The 15,505-nt window shown below is 47.6% G+C and overlaps 1 protein-coding gene across 12 annotated transcripts in view; it reads left to right on the top strand.

Moving 5' to 3' along the window:
- The window catches only part of CNTLN (centlein), a 484,545-nt gene that overhangs the window by 98,669 nt on the left and 370,371 nt on the right, over positions 1-15,505 (top strand). The gene's annotated exons all lie outside the window — the stretch shown is intronic.

Here is a 15,505-nt window from a genome sequence, read left to right as displayed (position 1 = left end):
GCATCATACAGTGGTATAATTGGAAGCACACTATTTCCCCTGAAATTTTGGTCCACTAGGTTAGTGGTTCCCAACCTTTTAGACTCAGGGGACTGGTTTAGTTGAAGACCATTCTCCAAAGGACCGGGGGGGGGGGTTATTTGTGGCATGCAGGAGCAGGAGGTGAGGTACAATTGAAGCTCCGCCTCCTCTTAGATCAGCAGTGGCTTAGAACCTAATAGGAGTGCAGGCTCCTATTAGATTATAATGCCACAGGCACAGCTGATCTAGCAGCAACAGGAGAGGAGCAGGGAGTGAAGCTCCGCCTTCTGTCAGATCAGCAGCACCATTAGAAACTAATAGGAGTGCGGTTACAGGAGACGGAGCTTCGCCCACCACTCACCTCCTGCTCGCTGCTCATCTGTCCTGGCGGCCCAGTTCTTCCAAGGCCACAGACTGGTACCAGTCCGCAGCTCGGGGGTTTGGGACCCCTGTACTAGGTGGTTGGAGAATATTAAGTGCCTTGATAGAGCTATGACTGTTTTTGACAACATCAAGATGTAGAAGAAGCAAAACTCCCCTACAGTAAACCTGCAATTTGTATAAAAGCTACAATGCAAAATCCACCTATGAAGTGCAGAATGGCTTTCATGAAAATGAATGTTCTTCTTCATGGCCTCTGTGAATGCACACATATGGGTCTTGTCTGTGCCTGCGCTGACATTCTCAGAAATATTCTAGAGCTAAAAGTAACAATTTTATGAGATGATCCCCCATGAGGTACATGCTCCTCCCACCCAAGATTCCCTACAGTTCCTTTTTTTCTACCGTGCTGAAAGGTTCTTAGGGAAAACAGTGACTTCTGATCTATTTCCAACGTTAATCACTACTTCCTCTTTTGATTACCAGCTTAATTTAATACAGTGATGCCTCGCTTAGCGATTGCTCCGTTGAGCAATGAAATCGCTTAGCAATGGACTTCTGGCCATCGCTGGAGCGATCGCTTAGCGATGGCCCCTATGGCTAAAATTCGCTTTGCGAGTATAGCGGGGAAGCGATCCTGGCAAAGCAAACTTTTTTAAACAGCTGATTGGCAGTTCCAAAATGGCTGCCAGCTCTCCCAGGTGCCGGCGCCGCAGCTCCTCATCTTTGCTCGTTGGTGCGCCTCGGGGCAGAGTTGGCTGCTGGTGCTTCCTCGAGGGAGCAAAGGGGGCGGTGGGCAGTGGTGTTGGGTGCCTCAGTCGCCCCTCCGTGTGTCCTTGTGCCCGCCCACCCGCCCACTTGTCCGCTTGGCTTCCCTGTGCCTTGCCCCTGGTCACCCCTCCACGCGTCCTTGTGCCCGCCCGCCCACTTGTCCACTCGTCCGGTTTGGCTTCCCTGCGCCTTGCACCCAGTCACCCCTCCGCGCGACCTTGCGCCCGCCCACCCGCCCGCCCGCCCGCTTGTCTGGCTTGGCTTCCCTGCGCCTTGCCCCCGGTCGCCCCTCCGCACGTCCTTGCACCCGCCCGCTTGTCTGCTCATCCGGCTTGGCTTCCCTGCACCTTGCCCCTTTCGCCCTCGCCTGGCTGGGCTCCGAAACCCGTCCCTCCGTGGCTCAGGAGGTGTCCCGTCCCCTCACGCGAGCCCGCCGCCGCTGCCAAAGAAAACTTTGGGCAGGCGGGACTTTTCCGCGAGAAAAAAAGAGGGTGGGAGGCACAGAAGGGCAGGGGGGAGAGAGAAAAGACCACCATCAAAAATTGGATGGGGGAAAAGCCACCCAAACGCCTCGCTACACAGCCTCTCCCGGGCTGTCCCACGCTCGGCAGCTCGCTTCACCTCCACTTTCCTTCGGTGGTGCCGTGCGAGGAGTGACTCCTTAAATCACGAAGAATTCCTGCAGCATTACCCACACAGATTGACAGCTCATCCAGCCAGTGGGAAGCTGGGAGGGAAGGAGTGAGAGAGAGATAGGGGGGCTGGCCGTAGCAGCCCTGGGCCCTGCGCTTGGCCTTTTGCAAAGCCAAACTAATCCCTTCCCTGCCGCCATCGCTACCACTCACGTTTCTCGCCCGCCCCCGCCCGCCTTCAACTCTCCAGGAACACAGAGCGAAAGTCCTTGTAGGAGGGGAAATACAAAATCATGTTGGAGGGATTTCTCCCCACCTAGTGGACAAACACAGCTTCTGTTCTTAGTAGAGATTCCTTCTCTTTTCCTTGCCTATGCCTCCGGGAGAGACGCAACTCCTCACAGTTGTCCTCCTGGAGGGTTTTTTTGCTTTTGTTTTGAGGACATGCTGGCTAGGAGGGATACAGGACGATGACGTTTTGCCTTGCTTAAGAGGCAGCCAAAATGGCCGCCACAATGGAGGAACTTCGCATAAGGTCACTTTTTATGCCCATAGTAACGTATTAAATGCATTTTAATACGTTACTATGGGCATAAAAAGTGACCTTATGCGAAGTTCCTCCATTTAATCGCTAAGCGATTTTAAAAAGCCCATAGGAACGTATTAAATGCATTTTAATACGTTCCTATGGGCTTTTTAAAATCGCTTAGCGATTAAATCACTTAGTGACGTTTTTCCTGGAACAGATTAACGTCGCTAAGTGAGGCACCACTGTACTTCTTTTTCAGTCAACCAATTTACAATCCCCTGTGAGCTGTTTGTTTTCACTTTCACAGTTTGAAATTTCCACCTCTCTCCCCCTCCTCCTCAGGACTCTTCAACTATTTTCCTCTCTTTTTTCTCGCCATGTATGTCGTTTAAAAAGTGTGTTGGCTGCTACAGTAAGGTTCCGTACTCCGACGGCCACGACAGGTGCCTTTACTGTCTGGGTGAACAACACCAGACCAGTCCTGTGCAGCTTGTAAAAAACTTACAAAACCCACACTTAAATAAAGACTCTGGAGATGTAGATCTCAGCTCTAGAAAGTTGCAATGAACCCAGCAACTTCAGATTCATTGGCTGTGTCATGGTTTAGGTTATTGAAGCTAAAATGTAATTTCTAAATGGGATTTGTAGTCATGGAATGGAGTAGAATTAATCCATCTTAGTCTGTGTCATTTTACTAGAAGCATCGAGAAGCTGTTTTGTTATCATGTAGATAGCTTGGCCAAGGCTGAAGACGAAGAGCCGATCCATAACATCGAGGAAGAGTGTCAACAACACCTGCGATCCCATGAGAAAAGGAGGTGGAGAGAGATGAGCAGTCCTTCATCCTGATTGGCTTACGTCAGTGGAGAGTGAAGAAGGAGGTGTTACCAGCGTGTGAAGAAAATGACAGGATATTACAGGGACAGAGACTTTATTTATTTGTTTGTTTGTTTGATTGATTTGATTAGATTTTTACCCCGCCCCTCTAGACAATGTCTACTTGGGGCAGCTTACAAAGATTTTTAGATTCATTTTTGTATTATTGGATGTTACCATGGATTTTTGAGTTTTGAATAGACTTTGGAGTTCCCAATGCTAAGATGTAGTTTATAGTAAGAGAATAGAAAGGGGGGCTTAGCCTTATCTGCCTTTCTAGCTATTAGAATTTTCTTATTTTAATTTTTGTAACTGGAATTTGCTAGATTTCTAACTATAGTAGATTATGGAAATGATTTTGAATGCTGTGCTTTGCAACAAACTGAATATCTAACTCTTTATTTTTTTCATAAAACAATAATATTTAAAGAGTTGTGTTTGGTCTGTTGAGCAGATAACCTGCTACATTACTTAATTGGCTTTTCTTCAAGGCCCCAAATTAAGCTACTTTGAGTCCAGTAATTGCCTGAGTTTTGAGAGCTCTGGATGACTCTAAGACTCATGATTTTAACTTGGTTTTCTCAGTGATTATTAAGTGGGAATAGACTTGGAAAAAGGGTGCCAGTGGGACAGCCTGGTTGAGACAAGGACTCATCTCAAATTAAATAGGGGTCAACTGGACTCTGAACCTCTCTATTCCATCCTCAGCATTCTCTTAGGAGAGTTGAGAGCTTACAGGCTGTTCTGTCACCAGATGGGTTAGTAGAGTGACAAACATCATCTGTGTCAGCTCCTGACCAAATGGCCCCATTTCATCCTAAGGAGGGGTCTGACAAGTCCAAGACATCCTCTAAAAATAAATCGACGTCCATGTCAAGGAGTCTTGAAGCGACTAAGAAAAATAAAGAATAGCTAATTACTAAAAAGTCTAAGAAAGCTAAATCGGTTCATATCGAACCTTTTAGAGAGATATTGCCATCTCCTATCCTAGAGGAGTCCTTGAGAGAGGCAGTGGACTCAAATTCAGAAGGGGAAGATGTGAATGCTCCATCTGAACATGCTCCGGGACCGACTGGTATCCCTCCCCTCTCCACCGACCATTTAGGGACTGCGCTTCTGTCCGGTCTGGCCACGGCCCATTCTATCCCTACTACAGGGCGGGCATATGAGACTGAAACTTCGGAGACAAACACTCCTCCACAATCTCCAAAAAAGAAAAAGGAGAAACGGAAGCATATTTCGCCACCTGCTGGTATGCCTCAGTATGGGCAGCATTACCAATTCCCCTTTCCCCCCGACATATCCACAATATCAACAATTCGGCATGGACAGTGTTCTCCCTTATGCTGCCCCGTTCCACATTGAAGCATACCAGGGCTTCTGTCAATATAACCAAGCCAATCTTCCACGTTATGAATGTCCATCTTCTCCACCACAGAAGCATTGATCTCATAAATTAGCTTCAGTCTCTGCTTTGATGTCAACTCTCTCAAAGAAGCATTTGGCACCGTCTTGCCATGTCGAACAACCTAAGCGAGCCAAGCATTCAGCCAAGGAGAAGCAAACTCTTCAGGTTACAACAACCTATTCAGGACCGCCCCCTACAGTCCATCAGACACCCTACGTCTGACAATCTCCAGTGCCAGATGGTGCCTTGGTTTCATCTTCTTCATCTGCTTCTGATCCCGTCACTGACACGGACTCATCTGAAGAACCACCAGCCAATATCCCAATGCCATCCTCTGATGCAATTGACAACAATCCATCTTCCCCTTCAGAGGATTTCACCTCATATTCCAACTTAGTATCCCGTATGGCTGCAGCGATAAAACTTCAAGTAGAAGAACCTCCTTCACCTGAAATAGATCTGATTTTCGATGATATTACCAGAGAAAGATCACAGCTACTCAATCTAACCTTTATACCCTCTATGCTTAAACTGATAAAGGACGCCTGGGATACACCACCTTCAGATCTACAAATCTCCAGGAGAATGGAAAATAGGTATAGAACACACGGTCCTGACACTGAATTTATGGCCAGACATCCCTACCCTAACTCAATTATTGTGGAATCCAATCTTTCTAAATCAAGAAACAAGTCTTCAGTGTCCCCCACCAACAAGGAGGGCAGGAAATTTGACACAATTGCACGAAGGGTTTATTCACTTCAATGCTTCTTACTTAGAGTGGCCAATTATCAGGCTGCGATGGGTGCCTATCGCCACTTATGGACAAAAATTTGATCAATTGTAGAGTCCACTCCAGAGTCTATTAAGACGGAACTTATTAATGTTCACTCTGAAGCCACATCTCTCACCAAGCAGCAAAGAATCGCTGCCAGACATGTGGCTGAAGCGGCATCAAAAACATTGGCATCCTCCATATCAATATGTACACATGCCTGATTCAGATCCACTGGCTTAAATGATGATGCCAAGCCCAGAATTGAAGAGCTTCCCTTTGATGGGTCTGACATCTTCAATCAAAAAACTCATGAGACAATGGAGAATCTCCATAAAATCAGAAAAAGTGCAAAATCATACACTAATCATACCCTTTCATCCCTCACAACCTCAATATAGACGACCATTATACTACCAACAGCCATGCCAGCAGTACCAGTGATACCAACCATACAGGCAATTTCAACCTCAACAGCCAGACAGATCTTTCTCTATCCCAGGTTCATCAGCATTGTCCTCTCGACCACAGAACCACCAGCAGCGACGTCAACCCTTCTGTAAACCACAAAAGAATACTAATTCTACCAGCACTACTAATGTTTCCTGTTTATCAGTTTTTACACACCTTTTAGAACAAGATTGCATTCATACCTCTCCTTTTGGCAATTCATTACAAATGAATCCAGGGTCCTTAGCATCATTTCCACAGGTTACCTCATAGAATTTGATTCCCTTACACCTTTGGGAGAACTGAATTTTACCCCATATTCCAAAGCTCTCCAAGAAAGCAGTCTGTTGAGTAAAGAAGCCATAATACAAGTGCCACCATCAGATTTCTTTGCTGGTTTCTATTCTGGGTACTTTACAGTACCCAAGAAGGATGGAGACCTCCATCCAATTCTTGATCTTAGAGACCTTAACAGATTCATCCAACCCCCAAAAATTTAGGATGCTAACCCTCGACATCATTATTCCTCTTCTTTTGCAGGGAGACTGGTTTTTGGTGATCGACCTTCAGGATGCATATTTCCACATATCTATCCATCCATCCCATCAAAGGTTCCTCAGATTCCAATTCAACAATTCCACCTACCAATTCTGCTCCCTGCCATTCGGACTCTTGACAGCACCGAGAACTTTTACGAAATGTATGGCACCAGTCGCGGCATACCATCGCCTACAGGGCATACATTTCTACCCATACATCGATGACTGGTTGATAGTAACAGCATCCTACCACACTGCAATAAGAGCATCAAACATCACGCTCGACGCACTCCGAAGCCTCGGGCTCAAGGTCAATTATGCAAAATCACATCTGGAACCAGTACAAATAACCACCTACATCGGAGCCTGTTTCAACTTCGTACAGGCCGGAGCGTTTATACCATCAGAAAGAATAGAGAAACTAAGAATGGGAATTCTCCCATTCCGACTTCGAGCTCTCATTTCAGCCCATCATGTACAACATCTCCTTGGGCTCATTGCGTCCACGACATCGGTAATACCGCATGCCAGGCTCAAGCTAAGGTCACCGCAATCGTGGTACCTCTCGCTGTTTGACCCGATCAACGATCACCAGTCTATGGCCCTCGAGGTAACACCAGAGCTCACAGCTCAACTCACCTGGTGGGTGTCCATTTCAAACCTCCAGATGGGGCGCCCATTCACAGCTCTCCAACCAACAGTGCAGGTTACCACCGACACCAGTCCATCCGAATGGGGAGCACACTGCCTACATCTCAAAATTCATGGGCTGTGGACAAAACAAGAAATGTTGCTCCACATCAATCATCTGGAACTAATGGCCATTACCATGCCTTCCTCCCCCTCATAGAGGGGCAAGTAGTACAGCTGGCAACGGACAATACAACTGTCCTGTACTACGTGAGCAAGCACACTTAGCCATTGATCTGTGGAAATGGTGCTACCAGCACCATATCTTTCCTATTGCGGTGCACATTTCCGCAGACGACAGTTATTTAGCTGATCATCCGAGCTGCCTAACATCAAGGACCCATGAATGGTCTCTCAATGAATCGATCTTCCACCAGCTTTTCCAGCGTTGGGGAACACCCAACATTGATGTCTTTGCTTCAGATTTGAACACCAAGTGCGAGATCTACTGCTCTCAAGCCAGAACAGACATCAACTCCATCGGGGATACTTTCATGACAGAGTGGTCTCTGAGCCTACTATGCCTATTTCCACTGATACCACTTATCCAACTGACAGTAATGCAACTCCATCACTTCCGATGCAATCCTGATAGCTCCCTGGTGGCCCAGGCAACCCTGTTCACTTACCTGAGGTCGATGTCGATAGACACATTTCTACTTCCTCTCATTCCCGACCTCTCACTCTGAACGAAGGGATGATCTACCATCCGGACCTGTCGTCCCTGAATTTAACAGCTTGGAGGATACTCCCGCTTTGAGATCCATCCTAGATCAAACCCGATAACCATCAACTTGGCTCTTATATGAGAACAAATGGAGATCTGTTATTAAATATGCAGAAGCAAATCACCTGCCTGCTACACCTGTTTCTTTAATTTAATTTTATTTATATATTTATTGTATTTATATCCCGCCCATCTGATCAATTGACCACTCTGGGCGGTTTAAAACATTACTTACCTTTTTACTCCATCTTTTTGATTTCGGACTTTCTCACTCAACCTGAAAGGTGTATATATCAGCCATCATTGCTCATCAACCAGATAACTCTGCCTCAGCAGGACTTTTATCCCATCCTATGGTTAAAAAAATTCTTAAAGGATTTAATAACATCTGTCCTCTGCATCAGCGTATTGTTCCACAATGGTCTCTCCAAATTGTCTTAAATGCACTGATGTGCCCACCATTTGAACCCATGGCTTCTTCAAGCCTGAAGCTACTTTTCTTCAAAACAATTTTCCTAGTGGCCATCACTTTGGCTAAGAGACAGTGAGCTTGCAGCTTTCCAATCTGATTCACCTTTTATTTAGTTCCACCCTGATAAAGTGACTTTATATTTTGATGTCTTCTTTTTACTTAAAGTTGTGTCAGGCTTTCTTGTTAATCAACCTATCATCATTCTTCAAATCACTGTAATCTCCTCTGGAACACATGCTCCACAATATTGACGTAAGGCACTCTCTTGCATTTTATCTGGACAGGACCAAGGACTTTAGAACAACTAACAGACTCTTTGTGTCTTTTCACAGTCCTCACAAGGGACGCCCAGCTTCGTCCCAATCCATCTCTAGATGGATAGTCCAAATAATATAATTAGCTTATGAGCTGTCAGGTAAATCACCACCTGAACAATTGAAAACGCATTCCACCTGAGCGATGTCTACTTCTACTGCCTTCCAGCGTGGAACTGAGGTTCCTGATATGTGCCATGCTGCAACATGGTCCACTTGATCGACCTTTGTGAAGCACTATTGACTAGACATGCAAGCATGCAGTGATTTGGCAGAGCTGTGTTGGCATCCTTACTACCATGACATCCCACTTGCTGGTAAGGCTTGCTAGTCACCCATATGTATGTATTCACAGAGCCCACGAAGAAGAAAAGGAGGTTACTTATCTGTAACCATAGTTCTTCTACTGGTCCTCTGTGAATTCACACTACCCACTCATCCTCACCTCTGTCCGTCATGGGTATTTTATTTATCATGTATCTCTTGTGCCCGGTGGACAAATTTTAGGAACCGAGGGGAATCATGGGTGGCAGGAGCATGTACCTCAGGGGGGAATCATCTCATAAAATTGTTACTTTTAGCTCTAGAAAATTCCGAGAATGTCAGCGCAGGCGCAGACAAGACCCATATGTGTGAATTCACAGAGGACCACTAGAGTGGCTGTGCCTCCTTCAAATCTGGATGGCTCTTCTTATTTGCATTGTCTTTAACCTCTAAACCTTGCAGTATTGTATTTTTATAAGGGAATGCAACACATTTTTCTCAGTATTTTATGCATTTTAAATTGTTTTTAAGTTTATAAACTAATAATATTTCTAACATTCTGAGTATTCTCGAAGGCTTTCAAAGCCGGGATCCGATGGTTGTTGTACAATCATTTTTAACATTCTCCTGGTTTAATTCTGTTTTAATGACAATGTCCTAATTTATTGTGATGTATGCTTTTAAATTGTTGCACACTTCATTGTGTTCCTTTATTGGACCTCAGGCATAGCATTCCATGCAGAAGGGATAGAGAAGTTGGTATACCAACCTTCATCAAAGCACGAGGTATCTGATACTCTTTGAGAGGATGAGTTTATCTAATTGGTCTTGCAGCAGTCACCAAATCATTTGTTCTCTCTAGACAAATCTCCATCACCATTGATGGACCTCTCCACATATTCTGACATGTTAATCAGATTGGTCAAGTTTGGGGGCATAACATTCTGCAGGCAGAAGTTACCTGAAGATGATCCTCTCTTTTCAGTGCTCTGGATCTAGAACAGTGACATAGATGCTGTGGCCATGCTCTCCTCCTTGTTAAGAACCACAAACATGATTTCTTGAAAGCCATCATTGGTACCAGTGTCAGACGGCTGCCTAGAGAATTTATGCAGGGTTCAGCAAGTAGGTTGTGAATACTGTTTCTAACACCCAGTACTGACTTCCATAACTGTTGTATTGCCCACGGGCAGGAAAACATCAGTACCATCTGATAAGGACGAAAGAAGACTTGACCTGTTGAAACACAAGCTGTATCTTAGAGTAACCTTTTTGGCAACAACTACAAACCAGCTGTTTATGTGGGTTAAAGTAGCATTCCCTATGGATCACCTGCTAAATGATATGAAGCAGGTTGGAAACACTAGAGGTCATATAATTTTCTCTGCAGCAGATAAATGCCGCCCAATATGCAGTTGATTGCTTAGTTAAGCTTTGGCAGGAGTCATTGCCTTGCACACTGTGACTGGCTTTGTTCTGCCAGTCTATCACAGAGTGTCAGAGACAACGAAGTTGATGTGCACATTGACTGCCACAGTTTCTTCCTACCAGTGGAAAAAAATGGACACAGACCACAAATTAACTGCCATTGCCAGAAAATTAGGCGTTCTTCATTTCATCTCCCACCATCAGGAAATAAGATGAAGCAAACATCAGGTTCACTGTCCATATAATAAAGGCAGCCTTCTGTTTATATTATAGTAGAGCTGGAACAGGCAAATTCTATGCCAAATGTAGCAGTAAAACTTTGTCAAAAATTCCACACAGCATATTGATAGCTTCATGGTGCTTATGTCTCCTACGGCTCATGCAACAGGTCTTCTGTGAACTCCTACTTTGGTCAAATGTCATATTGAGAGAGCTGAGATCAATCCTTTGTTCCAGTGTGGACATCCTAAACTTCACTAAATGGAGGATCTGTCCTGGGATAGGATAGTTGACATAATACAACATGCTTGCAAATCTTAAGTTTGCAAATGGCAGACTATTTGCAGTTTGCAATATAAACAAACAAAACCACACACACCAAGCCCATCACTTTAATTCTGGTAATTGTTTGGTTTATCAAGTTTTTCAGTAACAAAGAAATTCAAGTCTTCACATAAGTTGTTGAGCATAACTGCCACTGGAGCACAGGGATGGTGATGAAGTAAGATTTCTTCTTCATCGTGGTCTTCTGTGAATGCACACAAAGGGTTAATACCAGCGCCAGCGTTGGGCCTCTCGGAACGTTTTCTAGCTGCAAGAGAAAAGTAACAATGTTTAGGACTACCCCTACTGCGCACGCCCAGCCTAACCGTCCCTCAGTTCCATTTTTCCGCCTAGCGGTTTGGAGCCTCTCGTCTTAGCTGCGTTTATTGCGATCTATCTATCTGATTTTTGGCTTTTGACCTCAGCTTCGCTCACGGACTACCCTAGCGCTTTTTCCCTTCAACTTGACGACCCCGTGTATTTTTCTGGCTTTACTCGGACTGTTTTCGGACTGCTCTGCCTTATCCTTGGACTTGTCGTTTCGGTTTCCTTACTGCCCTATGTCCCCTTCCGGGCCGTTCAGCAGGTGTGTGGTGTGCGACCGCAAAATTCCCCATCAGGACGGCCACGATACTTGCCTGTATTGTCTGGGGGAGTCGCACAATCCTAAAGCTTGCCCACACTGCAAAGCCTTCACTAAGGCCGCTCTCAAGGCTCGCCAACAGCGCCTTAAACTTCATCTGTGGGAGTCAACGTTGTCTTCCACGGCGCCCTCGGAAGGGGAAATGGCTTCCACTTCTCGAGCAGCTCCTGTTCAGTCAGTCGTCTCTAAAGTTTCCAAAATGTCGAAAAAGTCCGCGTCGTCGAAATCGGCCGCTCCTGCTTCGAACCCCGAGCCTCCGGCTCCGAAAGCTAAGCCGTCGAAATCGTCCAAAGCTAAGGCGGCCGCCCAGCTTAAAATGACATCCATTCCACTTTCTCCGAGCTCGGGTTCCATCCCATCGCCGATTCTTGAGGAGTTGTCGAGGCGCTTCGGGGCCTCGTCCGAGGCACCCGCGCCTCCTCCTGCTCGACGTACTGAAGTGTTACCGCCTTCGGGAAGGTCTTCCCCGACACCGAGCCAGTTAGTCGCTGTCACTACTGGCCTCGCTTCTGCCCCACATAGCCCTTTTCCTGCGGGCCAGGGGTCGCCTCCCGTGTCGATCTCGTCCGTACACTCGGACTCGAGATCCCCTCGAGAGAAGATACCTCGATCACCTGTGCGTTCGAGGTCGAAATCTCCTCGAGGCAAACGTTCTCGCACGGAGAAGCATGGCTCCCCGAGTCGGTCCCCTTCCTCCGGCCGCTCGAGGTCGAAGTCTCCTCGACGGAAACGATCGAAGAAGAGGCATCGAGTTTCCACTCAGTCCGACTCTGGCGATCGCTCGGACTCGAAATCCTCTAAGCGTAAACGCTCTAAGAAGAAGCACCGTTCTCATCGACGTCGTAGCAAGCATCGACGTCGGTCCTCTTCTTCCCGTTCAGCGGATTCCGACCGCCCTAAGCGTCGTAAACACCATCGACGTCGGCGCGACCGTTCGCGGTCTCCTTCTTCGTCGTCGACATCCGCATCCCGAGACCGGTACCGCAAAAAGATCCGGTACATATATGTGTCTTCTTCTTCGGAGTCGACCCGCCCTCGACGCCGACGCCGGGCTATTCGAGCCAAAGACCACCCTCCTACGGTACCGGTTGCCCCTCCACCGCAACCGGCCCCTTCCACCTCGGCGCCATCCGTGGTCCCAGTTCGACCCCCGACAACGCAGGTCGGCATCGAGAAGCCCCCTCCAAAGAAGAAGAGGGATGTCTTCTCCTCTGATCCAGATGAGGTGTCCACGGAGCGGTCTTCTGACTCCGATCAGGAGCAACCCCCACCCTTGCCACCGCATGATTTACCTCCTGGTGATCTGGTGCTTTCCGATACTGGCGATACTCACGCTCCTTCTCCATCTGAGGATTTTTCTTCTTATTCTCAGATGATGTCCAGGCTTGCCAAGACGCTCAAATTGGACTTGAATCTCCCTTCCCCTCCGGGAGAGGACTTGTTCTTTGGGGACATCAAGAGGGACAGTACCGCTCCCCCCAGTATAGCCTTTGTGCCTGTGGTTATGGAGGCCATCAAGGAGTTCTGGGCTCAGCCTGCGACTACACCTAATGTCCCTCGTCGCACAGAGCACTTCTACAAGATTCATGGGGCTGACACTCATTTTCTGCTCAAGCATCCCATTCCAAACTCACTCATTGTTGAGACAAGCTGTTCAAGGCCTTCGGCCAAAGCCCATGTTACCCCAGTTGACAAAGAGGGTAAAAAGCTGGAACTCATCGGCAGGAAAATCTACTCCCTTGTCACCTTGCTACTTCGAGTCATAAATTATCAAACTGTGTTGGGAGCTTATCACAAACAGTTGTGGCTCAAGCTGTTACCGGGGTTGAAAATGATACCTGAAGACACCCGGCAAGCTTTTCTTAACTCCTATGAGGAAGCTCAGACGGTATCCAAGTATGAACGTCTTTCCATCAGACATGCAGCACAAATCTCTGCCAGAGTCCTCATGTCGGCCATTTCTATCCGGCGCCATGCTTGGCTCCGTTCTGCTGACATAATGGAGGACGTCAAGTCAAAGGTTGAGAGCCTCGCCTTCGACGCTACCGGGCTGTTCAACGAAAAGACCGACTCCCATTTGGAAGACCTTCACAAGGCTAAGAGAACTGCTAAGTCCTATTCTGTTCAGACTCAATCTAGACAGCGACGCCCTCAATGGCGTAAATCTTATGGACAGTATCAATCTTCCCAGCAATACCGTCCTTACAAGCACCTACCTCAGCAGCGCTCTGGCCAGTCCTCTTCTTCTGTCCAGGGTTATCAGGGATACCGCCCTCGTCCTCCCCATCGCCGCCAACCCTTTAAGCCACCTGGCAGGAAACAAAAACAGTATCTTTGACTTTCGGCCCCCCGTTTTCACCCATTCACCACCTACCACCCGTCTTCAACCGTTTCTTCACAACTGGTCTGTCATCACAAACGACACTTGGGCTCTACAAATTATTCAGCACGGTTACCAGCTGGAGTTTATAAGATCTCCTCCGCTAGGTCTCATAACTCATTCTCCCTTCGACTCCTCACTAGAGGAAGAAATATCATCTCTCTTGGAAAAAGATGCCATCTCTACAGTACCACCTCGCGACATACAATGCGGGTTTTACTCCCGCTACTTCGCTGTCTCAAAAAGCGGAGGAGGCATAAGGCCCATCCTCGATCTAAGACTCCTAAACACTTACCTGCGACCCAGGCGGTTTCGGATGCTCACCTTAGAGTCCATCATGCACTTGCTGAAAAAGAACAACTGGTTCGTCCTTATAGATCTAAAGGACGCATACTTTCACGTCACTATTCACCCCGACCACCGCAAGTTCCTTCGGTTCATCTTTCAGGACACGGTCTACGAATTCCAGGCCCTACCATTCGGTCTGTCCACAGCTCCCCGGACCTTCACCAAGGTCATGGCTCCGGTGGCAGCTTACCTTCGTCTCAGGGGCATTCACGTTTACCCTTACCTGGACGATTGGCTCGTAGTCTCCACCTCGCGAAGGCAATCCCTGAAAGACACAAAATTCATCCTGTATCTTCTCTCCAATCTCGGTCTCACTGTCAACAAACAGAAGTCTCAGCTCATTCCCTCCAAAACAGTTCAATACATAGGGGTCTGTTTGGACGCTGTAAAGGGTCGAGTCTTTCTTCCCCCAGAAAGAATACACAAGATTCGACGAGCCATCAGGAAATTTCTTCCCGGTGCTCGGGTGACAGCCCACCACGCCCAACACCTCCTCGGCCTGATGTCTTCTACGACGCCGGCGCTCGCGCACGCTCGCCTCAAACTCCGGTCGCTCCAATCTTGGTTTCTCACCCTTTTCGACCCCATGATGGACAGTCAAAGGAAACGACTTCGTGTCACCCCGGAGCTCACCAGGCAGCTCCAGTGGTGGATGTACACACCCCATCTCACGGTTGGCCGGCCCTTTCGTCCACTCCGTCTCACCGTTCAAGTTACAACGGACGCCAGTCCGTCCGGCTGGGGGGCGCACTGCGGGTGTCGCACCATTCACTCCCTCTGGACGCCACAGGAAGCCATGTTCCACATCAATCACCTGGAACTGCTGGCGGTTATCAAGGCTTTCAAGTCCTTCCTTCCTCTCCTGCACGGCCGCGGAGTTCAGCTGGTGACGGACAACACTACCACAATGCATTATGTCAACAAGCAGGGAGGAACCCGCTCTCATTCACTCCTGTATCTCTCCATCCTCCTTTGGGAATGGTGTTACCGTCATCATATCTATCCAGTGGCCATCCATGTAGCCACGGAGGACAACACACTTGCGGACACTCTGAGCAGGCTTCATTATCAGACTCACGAATGGGAGCTGAACCCTCTGGTCTTCCAGGACCTTTGCCGCCAATGGGGGACCCCAGTGCTGGACGTGTTCGCATCCCCTCACAACGCAAAATGCTCCCGGTATGCGTCCCGGGCAGGTCTCGGTCACCACTCGCTCGGCGACGCATTCATGATTCCATGGAACCAGGGTCTCTTGTACATATTTCCACCGATCCCGTTGATACAGAGATCCTTGATCAAACTCCGACGTTCAAT

The sequence above is a fragment of the Pogona vitticeps genome, chromosome 2, assembly GCF_051106095.1.
Source record: "Pogona vitticeps strain Pit_001003342236 chromosome 2, PviZW2.1, whole genome shotgun sequence".
NCBI classification, from domain to species: domain Eukaryota; kingdom Metazoa; phylum Chordata; class Lepidosauria; order Squamata; family Agamidae; genus Pogona; species Pogona vitticeps.
The sequence above is the reverse complement of the archived record's forward strand: the minus strand, read 5'-3'. Positions and strand labels throughout refer to the sequence as shown.